We start from the raw sequence: 21,320 nt of genomic DNA on the forward strand, positions 1-21,320 counted from the left end.
TATTGCATATAAATAGAACTATTCGTGCTGCTATTTAACAATCAAAATCTAAATATTTCAGACTGAAGATCAAGTCCCCTACTCTCAAACTATCTCCCAAAACTTCCCATTAAGGACTGTATACTCTAGGTGAACTGAATTACCTTCCGTTCACTATGCCCAGAATACAGTTTTCTAGAAACTCTCTGTCTCTGTGATATTCACGTCACGTAGATTTCCTATGTCCACGACTTTGAAATTCTAAATCTAATCCATAATTTAAGGTTCAGTTAAGTTGCCACCCTCTTCAAATAGGCTTCCTGGAATACCACAACTAAAAGTAAAATCTCTGCCATTGAACTTTATTTTCATATATCCAGATTCTACTACAGTGCTAAAACATAATTATGACTATGGGCTAGTCACAGGGGCTTATGCCTATAATCCCAGCCCTTTGGGAGGCCAAGGTGGGCGGATCATTTGAGTTCAAGAGTTTGAGACCAGCCTGGGCAACACAACAAAACCCCATCTTGACAAAAAACTAGCCGGCTGTGGTGGCGTGGGCCGGTAGTCCCAGCTACTTGAGAACTCAGAAGGTTGAGATGGGAGGATTGCTTGAGCCCAGGAGGCAGAGGTTATAGTGAGCTGAAATGGTACCACTGCCCTGTAGCCTGGATGACACAGAGAGACCCAGTCTCAAAATAATAATATTTATGATTATGTTTAATTTTGATTTGTTCTGTTGCACTCTTATGATGCATGACATATATAACAAACAATTCCTAAATATGAGTGTTCCTCATGAAAATCACTAGCATATGTGGATGCATACTTATATGTATTTTTGGCCTTTTGATTGAGTATTCACAAATCATAAGTGTTCCGCTTAGAAGTACTTTTAAAAAGTGAAAAAAGGGCTGGACCTGGTGGCTCAGACCTGTAATCTCAGCACTCTGGGAGGCCAAGGTAGGCAAATTACTTCAGCCCAGGAGTTTGAGAGCAGCCTAGGCAACATGGCGAAATGCCATCTCTACAGAAAAAATACAAAAATTAGCTGAGTGTGGTGGCATGCTCCTATAGTCCCAGCTACTCAGGAGGCTGAGGTGTGAGGATCACTTGACCCTGGGAGAAGCTGAGGCTGCAGTGAGTCATGATTGCTACTGCACTCCAGCCTGAGTGACAGAGTGAGACCCTATCTCAAAAAAAAAAAACAGTGAAAAAAGGAGTTAAATAGAATAGTATCTAATAGTATCTAAAGTAGCAGTTAAGCAGTAGAGTGACAGTTGCATTTATTAAGGATTTAGTATATAATAATTTTTATTATATGAATTATTATATAATAAAATATATAATAATTATATAATTATAATATATAAAATTGTTATATAATAAAATATATAATAATTGTATACGTGCATAATAATTTTTATATGCACTTATCTCCTCTGTACTTCACATAAATCCTGATAGGTAAGGTACTATTATTATTCTTAATTACAAATGAAGAAGCTGGAACTTGGGGAAATTATGTAACTTGCCTAAGTTCTCATATATAGTCAAAGACCCCAAGCCTTTTAACCACTTTACTATGCTGAAAAAAGTCAGAAGACGTAGCAAGAATGTAAAGTTTTGAAATTAAGCCTTAGGACACAGAAATTATGTTAGAAATTATACTTGGGTTTTAGGATTACATTCTCGTGTGTTGGCAAGGAGGACGCTACTAGCTGAGTAAGAAATGATGTGTGTGCTTTATGACTTTATTATGTGAAAGGGTACTAACCACAGTAGAGGGTTACATTAATGTATCTTTAGTTGTTGTAGATATTAATGGGAGAAAAGGATTTATAAGAGCTTTCATAAAACAATTTGATTCCTTTATGCCTCTAAAGCTGTTTTCCCATGAAACATTAAAATTGTAAATAATGATTTATCCTACTGTGGGGTTCTTCGGAAACTTAACTCTTGGGGTTAGATTTCTACTGGTGTGTGTGTGTTTAAAAGAGCTATTAGTAAAACTGCATATACATTATTCCATTGTGGTGTTTTAATTATTTTTGATTGATCCTGCTTTCTAAGCTCCAAATTAGAACAACCTCTTGAAACATTTATTAGGAAGAAATATCTGAACCAGTCTGACCTGACATTTGTAGACATCATCTTAGGGCTGTTCTCCCCTTAGAGGATAGTAACTTAGGACTATATCAGTTACGTCTGGTAACGATATGCTATGTCTGTGATACTAGCATGCATTTCTATAAGGAAGGAAGAGATGGAGGGAGAGAGGAATTTGTTTTGAATACTCTGAAAATGTCTAGCCAGTGGATTATAATTACCATAATCACAGTTTTTGGCCATTTGGATGAAAGAATGTTGTTAATGCCCATACTGCTAGCTAAGACAGTCATGTGCAAACTGCATTATGAACCTATTTCCAATAGATTAGGAAAATAGTTACAACAGGTTTGAGGCTTCTGTTTTGCAAAAACCTTTTATAGCGTTATGGTCTCAGAAGGAACCATTGAAGAAAATAATCATTAACATTTTCTCGAACACTAAATCCTCCGTTCTGCTCCTCCAATATCTCATAGGCTGTCATCTGATATCAGCACTTATGTAATGTCACGATAGGTGGTGCCATAGTTCTATACTGCCTTACGTTATAGGAAAATATAAAGTGTTATTTGACCAATTGAATAAAAAGAAGAAAAAATGTAAAAAGTTTTCTGAACCCTGGTTTTAAGAAATTTATGAACAACTAAAAATTTCTCAAAGGACTGCATTTTTCCATTCTCTGTTAGTAAAATATCTCAGCTGCCTTTTGATTCTGCTAGCTGCGAGAATGGCAGAATGGGGCCTGAATGGCAAATTATATTATTTGTAACATTAATGCCAGCCTGTTTGGAGATTAATTACTATCTTTATATTAAAGTACTGGTTGTGTTGGAATTGCTGCCTTTTTAAACTTCCCCCCAACCCTTGGTCATTTCTACTGATGATTTGCAGTAAAATAGCTGACAACTGCCTATGATTAGTTTAGCCAGATGCTACTTGCTCTGGTAAATTCATTTTAAGCATTTGATAAGACTGCAAAGATTAATGCCAGCTGAGCTTAAAATACTTTTACAGACGAATGATATGTGAAAAGTCAGTTACTTTTCAGGTATATGATGACTATGTAAATTAACTGACAACATATCTTCTTTGGTGTTTATTTGTGAATCATTTATCTACTTTATAGAACAATTGGTAGAGTTATCCTTCACAGGTATATTCAGAAGATGTCACCAAATGGAGTGCTTTCAAGTTTTTGTATGTTATTATGTTGTCCTATGAATTGTCTGTGCTCCAAGACTTACAGAATTGCAGGGTAAAGTTGGGAATCTCTGGATTAGAGAATGAAAATAAAAATGAGAAGTCTTTTCTTTAGCTACTTCTACCATTCAACATCAAGAAAGAGGCTCTTACTCTCAAAACATTGTTCTTAGGAATGGCCATCAAATGCCTTAGTTACAGATAACATTGAACAATGATGAGTAGTTTATTGGTTTTTCACCTTTTTTCATTCTTTGCCCTCTTTTATTATTATATCTTTACTCTTTCTCTTATGCCCTTTTTAAAAAGCATGTATTATACTATAGAAATGTTTCCTATTAGTAATTAATGTGATAAATTTGATTAGTTGAATAAAAGCAAACTTTGATTCTAGATTTCATCTATTTCTTGGTATCCGGCACTGTCAAATACAGTTGTCCCTCAGTATCCATGAAGGATTGGTGTTTTTTTGTTTGTTTTGTTTTGTTTTGTTTTGTTTTTTGAGACGGAGTCTTGCTTTGTCGCCCAGGCTGGAGTGCAGTGGTGAGATCTCGGCTCACTGCAAGCTCCGCCTCCTGGGTTCACGCCATTGTCCTGCCTCAGCCTCCCGAGTAGCTGGGACTACAGGCACCTGCCACCATGCCCGGCTAATTTTTTGTGTTTTTAGTAGAGTCGGGGTTTCACCGTGTTGGCCAGGATGATCTTGATCTCCTGACCTCGTGATCCGCCTGCCTCGGCCTCCCAAAGTGCTGGGATTACAGGCATGAGCCACTGCGCCTGGACGAAGTATTGGTTTTAAGACCTCTGCAGATTCCGAAATTCGTGGATGCTCAAGTTCTTTATTTAAAATGGTGTAGTATTTGCATATAACATATGCACATCCTCCCATATACTTTAAATCATCTCTAAACCACTTATAATACCTAATACAATGTCAATACTATGTAAAGAGTTGTTGTACTTTATTGTTTAGGGAATAATGACAAGAAAAATAGCCTGTACATGTTCAGTACAGACACAGCCATCCAATTTTTTTCCCAATATTTTTGATTCGTGGTTGGTTGAATTTATAGATGTAGAACCCATGGATATGGAGGGTGGAGGGCCTACTGTATAGTTATCTCTATAGGTTTTGAGTAGTTTCCTGTCCTTCACCCAGCTGGGTGTGACCTTGTCTATTAGAATCATATATACTGTTCTGGAATAAGCTTGAGATGCTATCTTTTCTAATCTCATTTTACCAATGAGGAAACTGAGGTCCTACAATTTCAATAATTAGTCAAATAGCACATGGCAAAAAAAGTGGTTTATATAGGATTGGACCCTAGTTTTCTTCACCTTCCAGTGTTCTGTCCACTTTTTGGACTTCGTACATTTGAATTTCTTTATACTTTGCTGATTTCAATTTCCTCACCAAACTTACTGACTTACCTGACTTCTGAATTATACTCAGAACAAAACACCTGTATGAAAGTCTTCAGTGGCACCCCATTTTCTTTTCCAGTTTTCCTTCCCTTCTTTCATCTCTCCCTCCCATAAGGTCTTCCTTTTTCCTTCATTACTGCATTTTTTAATTCATGTAGAATCTACAATCTTCCCTTGTAGTTTTATTTCAAAATTTGTTAATTTTTTCTACGTCTCTTTTTTGTTATAGCTCTGAAAAGCCTACTTAAAAAGAAAAAACAAAAACCCTGCTAATTGGCTTTTCTTCCTGGTCTATTGAATAAAGTACTAGATAGGGAATAAGAAAACCTTGATGCATTTTCTTACCTTGACCAGTGACATGCACACTCTGTGCTCTAGTTTTCTATTAATATCAATAAAGCGGTATTTATCTGTACTGCAGAGTTATCAACCTGATTTAATTAAAAAATCTAGATATGGGCCAGGCACAGTGGTTTGTCCCTGTAATCCCAGCACTTTGGGAGACCAAGGAGAGCGGATCACTTGATCCCAGGAGTTCAAGATGAGCCTGGGCAACATGACAAAACACTGTTTCTACAAAAATACAAAAAAAGTTAGCCAGTTGTGGTGGTGTGTGCCTTTAATCTCTATAATCCCAGCTGCTGGGGATGGGGGGCCTTGGGGGGAATGCTGATGCAGGAGGATCACTTGAGCCCTGGAGGTCAAGGCTGCAGTGAGCTGTGATCACACCACTGCGCTCCAGCCTGGGTGATAGAACAAGACCCTGTCTCCAAAAAAATCTAGATACATTTGGGGCTTTCTCAGAGAATGGTGCACAGAAAATAGAAAACAGTATTAGCGTTTTAAGATATGGAAAAAAAGATAATTGTTTTGATATTGATGGTTATTATTACTAATTTTTAAAGACTAGTATACTCCTAGCTTTCCAAGACAATGATGAAGCAATCCTGTACCTGTGACAGGCCTGTATTTCTGTTTTTTTTTTTTTTTTTTTTTTTGAGACAGAGTCTCGCTCTGTTGCCCAGGCTGGAGTGCGGTGGCACAATCTCAGCTCACTGCAAGCTCCACCTCCCGAGTTCAAGCAATTCTCCTGCCTCAGCCTCTAGAGTAGCTAGGATTACAGGTGCCCACCATCACGCCTGGCTAATTTTTGTATTTTTAGTAGAGACGAGGTTTCACCATGTTGGACGGGTTGGACAGGTCTATATTTCTTTTCGTGCTTATTTTACAACTGGTATGGTCTGAGTGTTCTCCAAAATTCATGTGTTGAAATGTAATCGTCAATGTGATAGTATTAAGACGTGAGGCCTTTAGGAGGCGATTAGGTCCTGAGGGCAGAGCCATTAAGGATGGGATTAGGACTCATAAAATGGTTTGAGGGAGTGGGTTCATTTTCTTCCACTCTTCTGCCATGTGAGGACACAGATTTCATTCCTTCCATAGCACACAGCAATAAGCCACCATTTCTTGGAAGCAGAGTAGCCGTCACTAGATGTACAATCTGCTGGTGCCTTGATCTTTGACATCCCAGCCTCCAAAAGCGTGAGAAATGATTTTCTGTTGTTTACAAATTACCCAGTCTGTGGTATACTGTAGTAGCAGCACAAAAATATTAAGACAACCATCCTATGCTTTAGATTAACCAGTATTTACCATATAACTTGTAAATCGGTGTTAGTGGTGGTAATGGGATTACTAATGTGCATGTGTTACATGTTCATTGGTTCAATGTGAGGCTGTGATCCTGTACTCTGAGTGTGCTTTTTTTTTTTTTTTTAATTACTTTAAGTTCCGGGATATATGTGCAGAACATGCAGGTTTGTTACATAGGTATACATGTGCCATGGTGGTTTGCTGCACCTATTAACCCATCATCTAGGTTCCCTCCCCTCACCTCCCCAACAAGCCCGTGTGTGATGTTCCCCTCCCTGTGTCCATGAGTTCTCATTGTTCAGCTCCCACTTATGAGTGAGAACATGTGGTGTTTGGTTTTCTGTTCCTGTGTTAGTTTGCTGAGGATGATGGCTTCCAGCTTCATCCATGTCCCTGCAAAGGACATGACCTCATTTCTTTTTATGGCTGCATAGTATTCCATGATGTATATGTACCACATTTTCTTTATCCGTTCTCTCATCGATGGGAATTTGGTTTGGTTCCTTGTCTTTGCTATTGTAAATAGTGCTGCAGTAAACATATGTGTGCATGTGTCTTTATGGTAGAATGATTTATATTCCTTTGGATATATGCCTAGTGTATTAGTACATTTTCATGCTGCTGATAAAGACATACCCACGACTGGGAAGAAAAAGGGGTTTATTTGAACTTAGAGTTCCACATGGCTGGGGAGGCCTCAGAATCATCATAGGCACTTTCTGCATGGCAGCAGCAAGAGAAAATGAGAAAGATACAAAAGTGGAAAACCCCTGATAAAACCAACAGATCTTGTGAGACTTATTCACTACCATGAGAACAGTATGGGGGAAACCACCCCCATGATTCAAATTATCTCCCACCAGGTCCCTCCCATAATACATGGGAATTATGGGACTAGAATTCAAGATGAGATTTAGGTGGGGACACAGAGCCAAACCATATCACCCAGTATTGGGATTGCTGGGTCAAATGGTATTTCTGGTTCTAGATCCTTGAGGAATCAGCACACTGTCTTTCACAATGGTTGAACTAATTTACATTCCCACCAACAGTGTAAAAGCATTCCTATTTCTCCATAGCCTCGCCAACATCTGTTGTTTCAATTTGCATTTCTCTAATTATCAGTGGTGTTGAGCTTTTTTTCGCATGTTTGTTGGCCGCATAAATGTCTTCTTTTGAGAAAGTGTCTGTTCATATTCTTTACCTACTTTTTGATGCGGTTGTTTTTTTTCTTGTAAATGTGCTTAAGTTCCTTGTAGATTCTGGATATTAGACCTTTGTCACATGGGTAGATTGCAAAAATTTTCTCCCGTTCTGTAGGTTACATGTTCACTCTGATGCTAGTTTCTTTTGCTGTGCAGAAGCTCTTTAGTTTAATTAGATCCCCTTTGTTCATTTTGGCTTTTGTTGCCATTGCTTTTGGTGGTTTTGTCATGAAATTTTTGCCCATGCCTATGTCCTGAATGGTATTGCCTAGGTTTTCTTCTAGGGTTTTTATGGTTTTGGGTTTCACATTTAAGTCTTTAATCCATCTTGAGTTAATTTTTGTATAAGGTGTAAGGAAGGGGTCCAATTTTAGTTTTCTGCATATGGCTAGCCAGGTTTCCCAGCACCATTTATTAAATAGGGAATCATTTCCCCATTGCTTGTTTTTGTCAGGTTTGTCGAAGATCATATTGTTGTAAATGTGTGTTGTTATTTCTGAGGTCTGTGTTCTGTTCCATTGGTGTATATGTCTGCTTTGGTACCAGTACCATGCTGTTTTGGTTACTGTAGCCTTATAGTATAGTTTGAAGTCAGGTAGCACGATGCTTCCAGCTTTGTTCTTTTTGCTTAGGATTGTCTTAGCCATATGGGCTCTTTTTTGGTTCCATATGAAATTTAAAGTAGTTTTTTCTAATTCTGTGAAGAATGTCAATGGTAGTTTTGTTGTTGTTGTTGTTGTTGTTGTTGTTGTTGTTTTTCTGACGGGTTCTTGCTCTGTTGCTCAGACTAGAGTGCAGTGGTGTGATCTCGGCTCACCACATCCTCTGCCTCCTGGGTTCAAGTGATTCTCTTGTTTCAGCCTCCCGAGTGGGGATTACAGGCATGTGCCACCATGCCTGGGTAATTTTTGTATTTTTAGTAGAGATGGATTTTTGACATGTTGGCCAGGCTAGTTAGTCTCGAACTCCTGACCTCAAGTGATCTGCTGGCCTCGGCCTCCCAACGTACTGTGATTACAGGCATGAACCACCGTGCTAAATATGTATCTAAGATGGCATGAGTATATTTGTTGTTGTTGTTGTTGTTGTTTTTGTTTTGTTTTTTTGAGACGGAGTTTTGCTCTTGTTGCCCAGGCTGGAGAGCAATGGTACGATCTTGGCTCACCGCAACCTCCGTCTCCCAGGTTCAAGCCATTCTCCTGCCTCAGCCTCCGGAGTAGCTGGGATTACAGGCATGCACCACCACCCCAGCTAATTTTGTATTTTTAGTAGAGATGGGGTTTTGCCATGTTGGTCAGGCTGGTCTTGAACTCCCGACCTCAGCTGATCCACCCGCCTCGGCCTCCCAAAGTTCTGGGATTACAGGCGTGAGCCACCACGCCCGGCCTAGAGTGTGTGTTTTTAACAAAGGCTTTCCTTGCCACATCCTCATTCCAGTCCTAGTTTAGTTAATGTGACAATAGTAGTCTTTTGCAAGATAAATATTATAAGTAGGTAACCATTTTAGCATTTGATGCACTTTACAGATTGCAACCAATAATATGCTATAAATTTAGTTTTTATAATAAGATCATGGTGTGTTAATAGATCATATTCTGTAGGATAGTTATAGAAAGTTTTTAAGTACTCTTTTAAGGCCAAGATTCATCAACCATTTGCTTATCCTCTCACTATTTGCTGTAATTTGTCAGTATCCTTCACAATAAAAATAGATTATGACATACCTTGGGGGTTCAGTGAAGGTTAGGACAAGTTAGGGATCCAGGTAAAGCTTCAGAGAGGTGATGTAATCCCCTTGATGAGATTCCAGGAGATTAAGATCTTAGTATGGCTTGTGGGGGCTAGGCATGATAGGAGGAAGAGAAGAGGTTGGAATTCTAGGTAGAAAAAAACAATTAAACTGAGATATAAGGTAAAGAAAGTACAGAGTAAAGTACAGAGTAAATTTGAGGAGCAATAAGTAGTCCATCTTGGCTGAAGCATAGGATATGTGTATAGTACTGAGAGAAATCCTGTGGTGGAAGAAGTTTGAGACTATATCATAATGGCCTTGAATGCCATGTTAAGGACTTTCAATTTTATTTAGAAGGCTGAGGGGAGAGGATTGAAGAATTTTGAGTAGCAGAGGAATTTTATCAAGAGGTTGTTTTGTGATGATTGATAGGAATCATCATCATCATGATATGAATAAAATGGATAGAGTAAAAATTGAAGGTGGACCCCACTTATTATTAGGTTACTGCAGTAGTCCATGAAAGAAGAACCTAAACCAGAGTAGATGCAACTGACATTAGGAAGAAAGACTCAACAGTAATTTATATTTTTATGTGGCCAGGATATGATCAAAGACAATTCTGAGCCTGAATAATGTGCTGAATAGGGATGCATTTTTTGCCTTTTTTAAAAAGAGGAGAGCAGTAGGTTCAGAGAAAGGTTCCTGGCTTGGGGAGAAATTATTTTTGAACTTCTCTGGTTTGAAGTATACATTGAGTATATAGCTAGAGTTGCTTAATAGGGAGATGAACATATGGTACTAGAATTAGAAGAAGGGTGGGTATCAGTAATTACCTATTTTTGCAACTGTATCTACAAAGATAATAATTAAAATGATGAGATTAAAAGAGATCACTAGGGCAGAGAGTATAAGAAAGGAAGAAAGATAAGGAAAGAACTTTGATGAATACCTCATTTAAATATAGAAATAAGAGTTATCAGAGAAGCTGGGTGGGGTATTTATGCCGAAGCAGTGTTTAGAAAACTTATGGAAGAGAAAATTTCAGGAAAGAAAGGGTTAATCAGCAATCTAAGTTTTTAAAAACTTTTGCGAATTTGTTTTTATTGGGGTATAAGACATGGGTTGGAAAATGTCAGTTTGGGGTATGCGCTTGTCTCCAGGAAATATCTATCCTCTTCTTCCCGAGATGATTTTTGGAACTTTTTCTCTTTAATGGAGCTGCTCTTGCTGCCAGCACAAGTTCACTGCTGGCTGGCTCCTCCTTGGCAGATAATTTTCTCCTTTGTTTTGGAGACACTTAACAAGTGGATTAAGGATTTAAAAGTAGGTTATTTGATTTGTTGGCCTAGGTTATATTGCTGATGCTGCAAGAATAATTTTAATAAAGTGGAAAGGACAAAGTTCATATTGTAAGGGGTTAAGTAGTTCCTAGGTGATAATTAAATGTAGTCAAATTTGTATAGATTGCAGTCTTTTCAAAAGTTTAACATTGCTTATTTTTGTCTTCATAATATTAAACCAGGTCTATCTAAAATTTTAATATCACATGCAAGAAGCATTATCATTTTGTAGCAGATTTTTAAAGCTGTTATTTCAGATTTTGAACTGATCAGCATGAGACAGATTTTCTTTAGAACCATTTTTATTCTGGACAAAATTCAAGCTGGATATTACTGATTACTCTGAAATGCAAATAGTGCTATTTTGTTTTACAGCTATCATTTAAAAAGCCATGTACTCATTAAGATAAATATGTGCAGCATGAACAACAAAAAAATGAGAAAGAAAATGGACATTATTTGTATTTTGTAGGCTCTCTGATATGGAACTGAATGCACTAATCTTCAAATACTAATGAGCAGCAAAAAGCAATTTGCCAATGCACAATTAACTTCTGACTGGCTTTTGTTGATTTGTAGTGCTATAACCCCACACCAGGTGAACTTCCCATTTTTTGAGATTTTATTTGACCAATATTTATAATTGTGGCCAAATAATGAGGTGATTATTATGAAAAAATGTTATGTTGGAGTAAATCATACTTACATGGAGCTCTTATTATAGTTTCTCTATTTAATTGTCTGCCACCAGGGCCTTGAGCTTTTATTTTCCTCTTTCCCCTTCTGCTCTTCCTGCCTTTTCTCATCATTGAAGAAACAAGGGCCTCCCTCTCAATTCTCAATTTGGAAACCTGCTAGTGGCTTGTCTTAGTTACAAACACTGTGTTTTATATCATGTGGTTATGTTCGTCACTTATCTCTTCTTTCTGTTAACTTTTATTCTATTACTGTGTCATGTCATTTATATGTATGTACGTGTAGATACATATACATGCATATATATTTACACTCAGATATATATGCATCCCCCATGCATGCATACATATCATACAGTAGTGGAAAGGAGGTTGTAAAGCATAAAGTTTACCGGTTTTGCTCATGGTTTATTGAGGCAGATTTTGTCCCTTAGCTCAGATGAGAAAATCCCTACTCCACAGTCATAAGCTGAAATTCTCAATCCAGCCAGATATTTTGCAAATGTGCCTCTGGTGCCTGGGGAGATTGAGTTAAAGCATATATGGCTCAGTGAGACCAATCATTGTGATTGGCAAATGAACTCAAAACACTATCTTAGTAATGTTAAGGCAGTTGGGAATTTTATTTCCACAACATGCAAACTAATACTCTGAATGAGTAGCAGATTGGAATATGGTAGGAAACTTTGAAATTGTGATTCTCAAATAATTTAGCCTAATGCTTGTTTCATAGAATTATGAAATCTTGTTTATTGTAAGGAACCATAGAGGATCATCTAATTTAATCACTTTTTCTAATGCAGCGGCACGTGGTATAATACCCCTGAGAGGTAAATGTCCAATGACATGGAATTCCTTACTTTGTCTGGGCTCCTGCTGCATGGAAAATATATTCTTCGTACTTGGCTGGATGCAGTGGCTCACGCATGTAATCCCAGCACTTTGGGAGGCCGAGGCAGGTGGATCATTTGAGGTCAGAAATTTGAGACCAGCCTGACCAACATGGTGAAACCCTGTCTCTACTAAAAATATTTAAAAAAAGAAAAAATGACCCAGGATTACAGGCACCCGTCAACCAATCCCAGCTACTCATGAGGCTGAGGCACGAGAATCGCCTGAACCCAAGAGGCAGAGATTGCAGTGAGCCAAAATTGCACCACTGCACTCTGGGAGACAGAGTGAGACCCTGTCTCAAAAAAAAAAAAAAAAAAAAAAATATATATATATATATATATATATGTCAATTCTTCATACTGAATTGAGATCTGTCCTCCTGTCAGCTCTCACTCAGTTCCACCATGGGGGCAATACAGAATCTGAGATTTATCTCTTCCTCATGACAGTTATTTAAATATTTGAAGCACTTTCCATTTTGTTTACTTTTCTAAAGTACTTTTCTATGGTACCTATGCATACTTTGTCAACCATTTCTTGATTTCTGACTCCTCCAGAATGTTGGTTATTCCCTCTTACTTATTATAATTTGTCAATGCCCCTTCTAAAATGTCATATGTTATTTAACCTAATGCTTCAAATAAAGTTTTACCTTTGCATGATACAATTGAACAATGCCTTATACATTGTAGCTTCAAAGGTCAAATCTTTGAAGTATAGGTTCCCATCCTAAATTATTGATGACAGTTTTTTAGCTTTTATAGTAATTGCATCTTGCTGTGAATGCATGTTGACTCTGTGGTCAACGAAAAACCTCATTCCTTTTTTTCTTTTATTTTTATAAACACAAACTGCAGTCAAGTTAGATTATCCCAAATCCCGGACCTATATAAATGATTTTTAAAAAACTAATTGTAAGATTTTCATTTATTCCTGATGAATTTAATTTTTGTTTGGTTTCAGTTCAGCACTGCTACCCATTACAAAATTTTGAATCCTGACTCTATCATCTAGCATATTCGCAGTCCCTTTGGGTTTTGTGTCATTTGTAAATTTAACAAGTATACCTTCAAACAGCTTCTTTTAAGTCACTGATTTTTTTGGAAAAGGAACAAGAAATGCCTGCAACTAACTACCATAAACCTCCTACTGGTTGACACCAATCTAATTATTAATAGCCTTTTAATTTAATTTTTAAACCAAATTAAAATCTACCCACCTGTACTAATATCCAGTTCTTATGCCTGTTCCTTTCCCACAATGGTATCCACAGAGAATTTACCCAAAATAAAAATATGTTATGCATTTACCTTCCAGTTGATTTTCTCTAAGAAACAGTTGCCAGTAGTTTGGCATCAGTTATTTTGCATAATCCATGCTACTTCTTGATTTTTAGCATGATGATTTATAAATTTATGAAGACTTTGGGCATACCCAAGCATGAGGCAGGGTTGGGAGTGCTTCATTTTCTTTAACACAATTGAGAAAAGTTGATATTTTTATCAAGACATTTGTTAAGGAAGAAACAGGGAAGGTATAAGAAATCTAAATAAACTGGCTTGCATACTACAGGATTTTAATCTCCCTCTAGCTAATGCAGCCTACAGGGCCTAGCCCATTCCACATAGAGACCTATGGAAAGTGAGGGGCTTTGCCTTGACTCCTCATTTCCACTATTTTGGTCTGCTTCCATGTTTTGAGTGTCATTTGATACACATCATCCAAGATGATCAGTCTGGATTTTATGACTCTTGAATATAGTACAAGAAAAGTTATGTCCTTTTGCCTGTTTACGTAAGGACCACTCTCTTAATTCCTGTTTCTAGAATGAAAGAAATGCCTTTTCTCAAGTTGATTGTTACCAGGAATGACTTCATATTGTTTGCGAGATTCCACTCTATCCATACGCTTGTGGCCTTTTCCCATACAGATTCAATAGTATAGTAACTTAATACAACCTACTATCATGGAATTCATTTAGTAGGAATTAGCAGTCTGTAATAAAAGGGAATATGGGCGCAAATTGCCACTTATTCTGGAGAAAGTGATGAGAATGTATTAGAGGAAGGAGTAGGGATTGAAGACTAATTAAGTAGCCTTTTTTTTTTTTTTTTTTTGGCAACTGTCTCTCTCTGTTGCCCAGGCTGGAGTGCAGTGGTGCTCACTGCAACCTCTGTCTCCCGGGTTCAAGTGATTCTCCAACCTCAACCTCCCTAGTAGCTGGGACAACAGGAGTACACCACCATGCCCAGCTAATTTTTGTATTTTTAGTAGAGACAAGGTTTCACCATGTTTGTCAGACTGGTCTTGAACTCCTGGCCTCAAGTGATCTGCCTGCCTCGGCCTCCCAAAGTGCTGGGATTACAGGTGTGAGCCACCATGCCTGGCCTAAGTACCTATATTATCTTCCATATGAAATGTGATGAGTACCTTAACTAGTCTGTAGCAATGTGATTGAATTATAGACAGTTCGGTGGTAAAAATAGGCAAATGATAAAATATAAGAGACTGGGGAATATAATAATCAATATAAGTAAGGAGTTTTTGGAAATCAAAAATTAAGAGAACTAAAGTGTTTGTGTTACACTTGGGATCATATAAACAGAATGCTAATGAATGAATTGTAGGTTTTTAAGGGTTATTTTCCAAACTTAGCAAGGTAATTAACATATCATGCTAATACAAATATTAATAGAAATATAGATATACTTTGAGCAGCCTGCAGCCTACACCTACTTTCCTAGAGCTATTGAGGTTGGAGAGCAGGGTGAAAATGATGGGTTTAGATTTAGTTCTGGATTACTCTGGGTGAAGATTTTAAGCATGTAGTTAGAAGTTTTACCTGGAGAGATATTTGGAAGTTGCCAAAAAGATAATAGGTAAATTCAAAGAAAAGTCTTTGGAGTAGAAGATGAAGATTGCAGATAAAATCTTAGAGAATAATGCCTACATTTAGGATGGAGATTGAAAAGAACTTGCCAAGAAAGAGTTACAAAAGAAAAGGGGGATAACCAAAATCAGTGCTTTATCTCAGGAGCCAAGAGAAGAAAGCATTTTTAGAATACTAGGGAGTAAAACAACACCATCAATGTCCACAGAGAAATTGAGAAGAATAAGCTGCTATCAGGCCTTTAAGTTTGGTGGTGACATAGTTATGGAGATATTCCACAGAAGAGGTTGAGGAGACTGGGAAAGGTAGATTGGAAGGGCTCACTTAATAGAAGCAGTAGTGGAGGAAGCAGAAGCAATGGACCGTCCAATACAAATAGTCATGAAGGTAAGGAAAGAGCTTTACTGTTTCTTCTTCCCATTTAACTGATAGCTCAGTAGATAAAAAAGGAGAACAAGATAAACTTATTTGTTGAAAAATTACTAGAAGTTTGTTATATGGTTTAAATTGATTTCAACTTCAGACTGTTTGATAATAAGTACATAGTTTAACCACCATAGGAATGAATTTGAGTTCTTTGCTCTGTATAACTTTAATAACAGACAGATGTTAGTCTTTCAGCAAAGAAACAAAGGTTGTTCCCTAAATTACTTTAGATTTACAATGCAATAGAGCATTTTAATTACATTCATATGTGCAGACTTTTAAAAAATAATTTTTAAATGGTTTATTATGGTAATAGAAGCACATTTATGCCACATCATGTAACACGGAAAGCATATTCTCTCTGTTGAGTGGTGTAAAATGTTTGTAGCTTTTGCATCTCACATTTCTTGCTTTAAAAGTGCTACCGTCATTTACATTCTCTAGTAATCCAATTGTGAATTTTATGGATATATATGAGGATGTGAGGACAGGGTGCCAGTGGAAAGCTAAGAAAAGGAGAAAGGTAAATAACAGCCAGAGAAGTTGGCAAGATTACTTTTTCTTCACCGTGCCAAGACAGCTATTTTAGCTGCAAATGAGGAGGATGGGAGGTGCACAGGAATTTAGTTAGATATAGAAAGAGAAAAGCTGGGCAAATAATTCAGGTATGTAAGCAAGTTCAAGAGATGAATGAAGACATTATTCTGATGTCTGAAGAGCGGAGGTTAAAGGAAAGGTTGACTAACCAAAAAGCCTTATGTGAACCCAGGGTAATCAATAACTGCGCTTGATTAGAGGTCTTGTAGCAGTGGTATATAGAAGAACAGAAGAAAGATGTGGCCCCCAAGGTCGTATTTACCAGAGAGAACAGTCTGAGAAACAAGCCACAAAAGAATTGGTCTATGAAACTTTTCTCAGAATCAATCTTCCCCCCGCTGCCTCCCTCCCACCCTCCCTCTTCCCTTGCTAAGTAATGGCTGCACACTACAGAAGTACTGTATATTCCTGGGTTTATCTTAGGATATGGATAGTGAATTACAAATGATATTTTAACCCATCTATTGCCATTGATATGTAAAACCATTTTCTTTATTAAAAATTGCCAATCCCTATGTCCAATATTATAAAATTAATGTCTCTACTAAATGAAGAAAAAGGTTAAAAAATAAGAAGCAATTTTTAAAAAATCCCTCTTTTTGCCTAGCCAAAAAGAAAAAGAAAACAAAAAGTGAGTAGGATTTATTGTGAGAAAATGTAACCTTTAAAGCAGGCATGCTGTTTGAGTTACCTGCCTCTGAAGGGCAAGGCCCTAGAGAGATGCTTAACTAGGCAGGTATGATGATTGCAGTGCCCTTAGGGCGAGAGCAAAGGCGGAGACTGTCAACACATAGGCAATAAAGGCTGCCTACTCAAACTCTGGGCACTCTTACTTGGCTTGTTAAGTTGTATCCTATGTGCATGAGTGTTTTGGCTCAGGAGAAAAACTCTAGTGCTATTAGAAAATGTCTGTTTCACATAGACAGTATCAAAACGGCTTTATTAGTCTTAAATAATGAAAAAGTAGCAGAAACAGATTTAGAATTTAATCTCTTGGTTTCTAGGTTTCTCGTCACTTGCTTCACCACTGATGATGTGCTCTGTTTTTCAACCAAATTCTTTGTGAATTCATGGCATTTGTAGCCCCATTCTTTGTGTTTGTACAATGCACTAGTCTCCAGAGTGTGCATTCCTTGAATGATAGAGGTTTTTAGTTATAGTGGCATGGGCCATCACTAGGGTAGATGAACAGATTTGTGATTCTAGGATATTACGCCAGTCCAGATTGGGAAAAGTTTTCAAAGGTTTAAAGGTTTTTCTGCGGGCTGCCTTTTGTTTCAGCAAAGTGGAGGGAATTTAAAAACATGTACCCTTAATAGGACCAATAGAGTTTAAACTACGTATTGTGTAACTTTTAGAAACTTTTCAAAGTACATATCTTAGCAACTTCAGAAGGATGACATGAGGGTCAGCCTCACTGGGGATGCTGTCCCATGTTGCTCCTTAGTTAGCAAGACAATGTAAATCGGCCAGGCATGGTGGCTCACGCCTGTAATCCGGGCACTTTGGGAGGCTGAGGTGGGTGGATCACGAGGTCAGGAGTTCAAGACCAGCCTGGCCAATATGGCGAAACCCCATCTCTACTGAAAATACAAAAATTAGCCAGGTGTGGTGTCAGGCGCCTGTAATCCCTGCTGAGGCAGAGAATTTCTTGAACCCGGGAGGCGGAGGTTGCCGTGAGCTGAGATCATGCCACTGTACTCTAGCCTGGGTGACAGAGTGAGACTCCGTCTCAAAAAAAAAAAAAAAAAAAAAAAAATTCATAGGTACTGGACTCTAGAAGGTGAATCACTGCCAGTCCTTCCCCCAGTTCATTATCTGAAGTCACAAGGCAAAGTTCTTTGTCCTAATCCCATAAAGTCCTCGTCCTTTCCCCACCTAATTCTCTGTGCAGTAGCCCCCTCTTTCAAATGCTACGTGGACCTGACTCTCATACAGAGAAATAAAAACGGGCCGGGTGCAGTGGTTCACGCCTGTAATCCCAGCACTTTGGGAGGCCCAGGCAGGCGGATAACCTGAGGTCAGGAGTTCAAGACCATTCTGACCAACCTGGTGAAACCCTGTCATTACTAAAAATACAAAATTAGCTGGGCTTGGTGGCGCATGACTGTAATCCCAGCTACTTGGGAGGCTGAGGCAGGAGAATCGCTTGAACCTGGGAGGCAGAGGTTGCCATGAGCCAAGATCATGCCATTGCACTCCAGCCTGGGCAACAAGAGGGAAACTCTGTCTCAAAAAAAAAGAAAAATGTATTGATTCTTGGCCTTTTGGCTAAGATCAAGTGTAGAAATAAAAAATTACACATTTGTTGGATTTGTTCCTTCAGAGTTCTTCCTTTTAAAATCTCTAGTGGGATAGATACTGAGAAAGCATTTTGTATCTTCCCTGGGAAGCAGGCTTAAGGAGTGTAGTCTCACTCTTCTCTCAGCTCTAGGAAAGTAGGGTGTAGGCTGCAGGCTGCTCAAAGTATATCTATATTTCTATTAATATTTGTATTAGCATGATATGTTAATTACCTTGCTAAGAAAATAACCCTTAAAAACCTACCATTCATTCATTAGCATTCTGTTTATATGATCCAAAGTATAACACAAACAAGATACTTTTTATGCTTTAGTTCCCTTAATTTTTGATTTCCATAATATCGTCAGTTTATAGTTAAATCTTAGGGAGACAAGGGAGAAGAAAGAAAAGTGACTGGATAGCAGCATGAGCTTTGCTGCCCTCCAAATAAGTGCTGAAAAGATGAGTATGAGTCTACTCTAATCATCTCAAAAGGAAGCAGTGAAAAACTGAACATTAGCATGTCCATGAACCTAATAGTAAAATGGCCACACTGGAACAAGAATTTATCCCAGACAAGACTCTTTGCCTTACCACAATGAAAAATAAGTACTTTTGCTGAGTGCAGTGGCTCACACCTGTAATCCCAGCACTTTGGGAGGCCAAGGTGGGCAGATCACGAGGTCAGGAGTTTGAGACTAGCCTGGCCAACATAGTGAAACCCCTTCTCTACTAAAAATACAAAAATTAGCTGGGCATGGTGGCTCACACCTGTAGGTGCTCGCAGCTACTTGGTTGGCTGAGGCAGGAGAATCACTTGAACCCGTGAGGCGGAGGTTTTGGTGAGCCAAGATTGTGCCACTGCACTCCAGCCTGGGCAAGAGAGTGAGACTCCATCTCAAAAAAAAAAAAAAAAGAAAGAAAAGAAAAGAAAAGTACTTTTTCAAAAGTAGAAGTTCTCTTTATCTCTACCCCTAATGCCCAGTAATACCCTTAACACTAATACCTGCTTTTTAAATCCATGCGTATACCTATTTTGTAAAGCAAGAGAGTATCCAAATAGGAGTTGAGCCATAGAATATAAGAGCTAGATGTGCCCTTAGATTCCATTTGCTAAAACACTGTTCTGTGAACCAGTGTTAACCTGTGAAGTTTTCATCAGCCCGTAAATGATAATTTAAAACACACAGAAATTTAAGCTCAATGTATTCAATATAAAGAACTACTCCTTTATTCTGAGATTATTTCTTTTACATATTTTTTCATGATAAAATATCCTACTTTTATGAGATGATGGTGATGATAGATGGTAGGAATTTTCCTCTTAAAATAATAGCCTAATTTGGCAGTATAGAAAGTGCCTCCCAATTTTTTGCAGTTTCTGAAACCCTAACACCTGAGAACAACTGGTCTAGTTTGATCTCCTTATTTCATATTTGAGAAAAGTAAGGCCTAAGAGAAGTTAAGAGAGTTACTTAAGACTCACTACTAAGAAATCATGGAATTAAAACTAGAACCTACACATTCATATTCCTAGTCCACAGCTCTGAATAAAGCAACAAATTCCCTCTCTTTTTCCTAAATAATACATTATTTCTTTCTTTTTCTTTTTCTTTTCTTTTTTTTTTTTTTTGAGACAGGGTCTCTCTCTGTCGCCCAGGCTGGAGTGCACTGGTGCCATCTTGGCCCACTGCAGCCTCGACCTCCTGGGCTCAAGTGATTCTCCCACCTCAGCCTCCTTAGTAGCTGGGACCACAGGTGCTCGCCACCATGCCTGGCTAATTTTTGCATTTTTTGTAGAGATTGGGTTTCACCATGTTGGCCAGGCTGGCCTCAAACTCCTGAGCTCAAGCAATCCTCCCGCCTCAGTCTCCCAATATATTGGGATTACAGGCATAAGCCACCATGCCCAGCCCACATTTCTATTCTTAAATTAACTTGAGCTTTGTCAATTTTATTTTTCTTCTTTTACCAGATTTATACTTCCTATATTTTGATGTGCCAGTACTTCATTGGGTTACCTTCATTATGCAGTTAATTTAGTTTCTCAAGCACATTTTAATTATTGATTTCTCTTATTTTATTAAAGTGAATTAAAGGTACATTTGTCTTGTCAAAAATTTAAGGCCTTTTATTGTCCTTGTACTAAGACTAAGTTATCTCCCAATTGGTATCATTTAATAAAGACATTGATTGCATTCTACTCGTTTGCATTCTACTGGTGCTGGAAAAGCGATTTCATTTTCTGGTGAAGTTTATGCTGACAAGTTGAATGGAAAATATACTTGTATAATACTTTTAATTACATGTTATATTCATTTATTTTGATTTGCTCTTTAGCAGGATTTTAGCATCCTCACAAAATATTATATGACTCAAGGAACTACCTACTCACTTTGCTTTCTCAGCTGGAATTAGGCAATCAAGCCAATTGGAAAATTTAAATCCGTGGATTATGGGTTCTAATTTCTGGTCTATAAATAAGTTAGTTTTGTCATAATATTATATATTTGTATAATACTTTATATAATAAACACTTGTTTATTTCTTTTTGGTATTCAGTGTATCTTTTACATACATTGTCAGGCTTTGTTTTTTCTGAAAACACTGTGAGGACATATTTGCTCACTCTCATTTTGTGGATGACAGACTGAAGCTCAGGTGCCTTAAGTAATGTGCCCAAAACAGCAGAACTAGCTAATAAGTCGCAGAGTCAGATTTAGAACCTCAGGTCATATGACTACAAGTCTTGCATTTGCTCCATATCTCTGCTCTACGGTAATGTTTCTCTTTGCATATTAGTATTAAAAATGGCTTCTCCCTTCCCTACCAGATAATGGTATGATTCTTAGTAAAACATCCCATTTCCATTTTAATATCCTAGAA

The 21,320-nt window shown here is 37.8% G+C and overlaps 1 protein-coding gene and 1 pseudogene across 6 annotated transcripts in view; both read left to right on the plus strand.

Moving 5' to 3' along the window:
• The window catches only part of DIAPH2 (diaphanous related formin 2), a 914,723-nt gene that overhangs the window by 486,925 nt on the left and 406,478 nt on the right, over positions 1-21,320 (plus strand). The gene's annotated exons all lie outside the window — the stretch shown is intronic.
• On the plus strand, positions 18,403-18,612 carry LOC115932595 (uncharacterized; annotated as a pseudogene).

Source organism: Gorilla gorilla, chromosome X (genome assembly GCF_029281585.2).
Source record: "Gorilla gorilla gorilla isolate KB3781 chromosome X, NHGRI_mGorGor1-v2.1_pri, whole genome shotgun sequence".
NCBI lineage: Eukaryota > Metazoa > Chordata > Mammalia > Primates > Hominidae > Gorilla > Gorilla gorilla.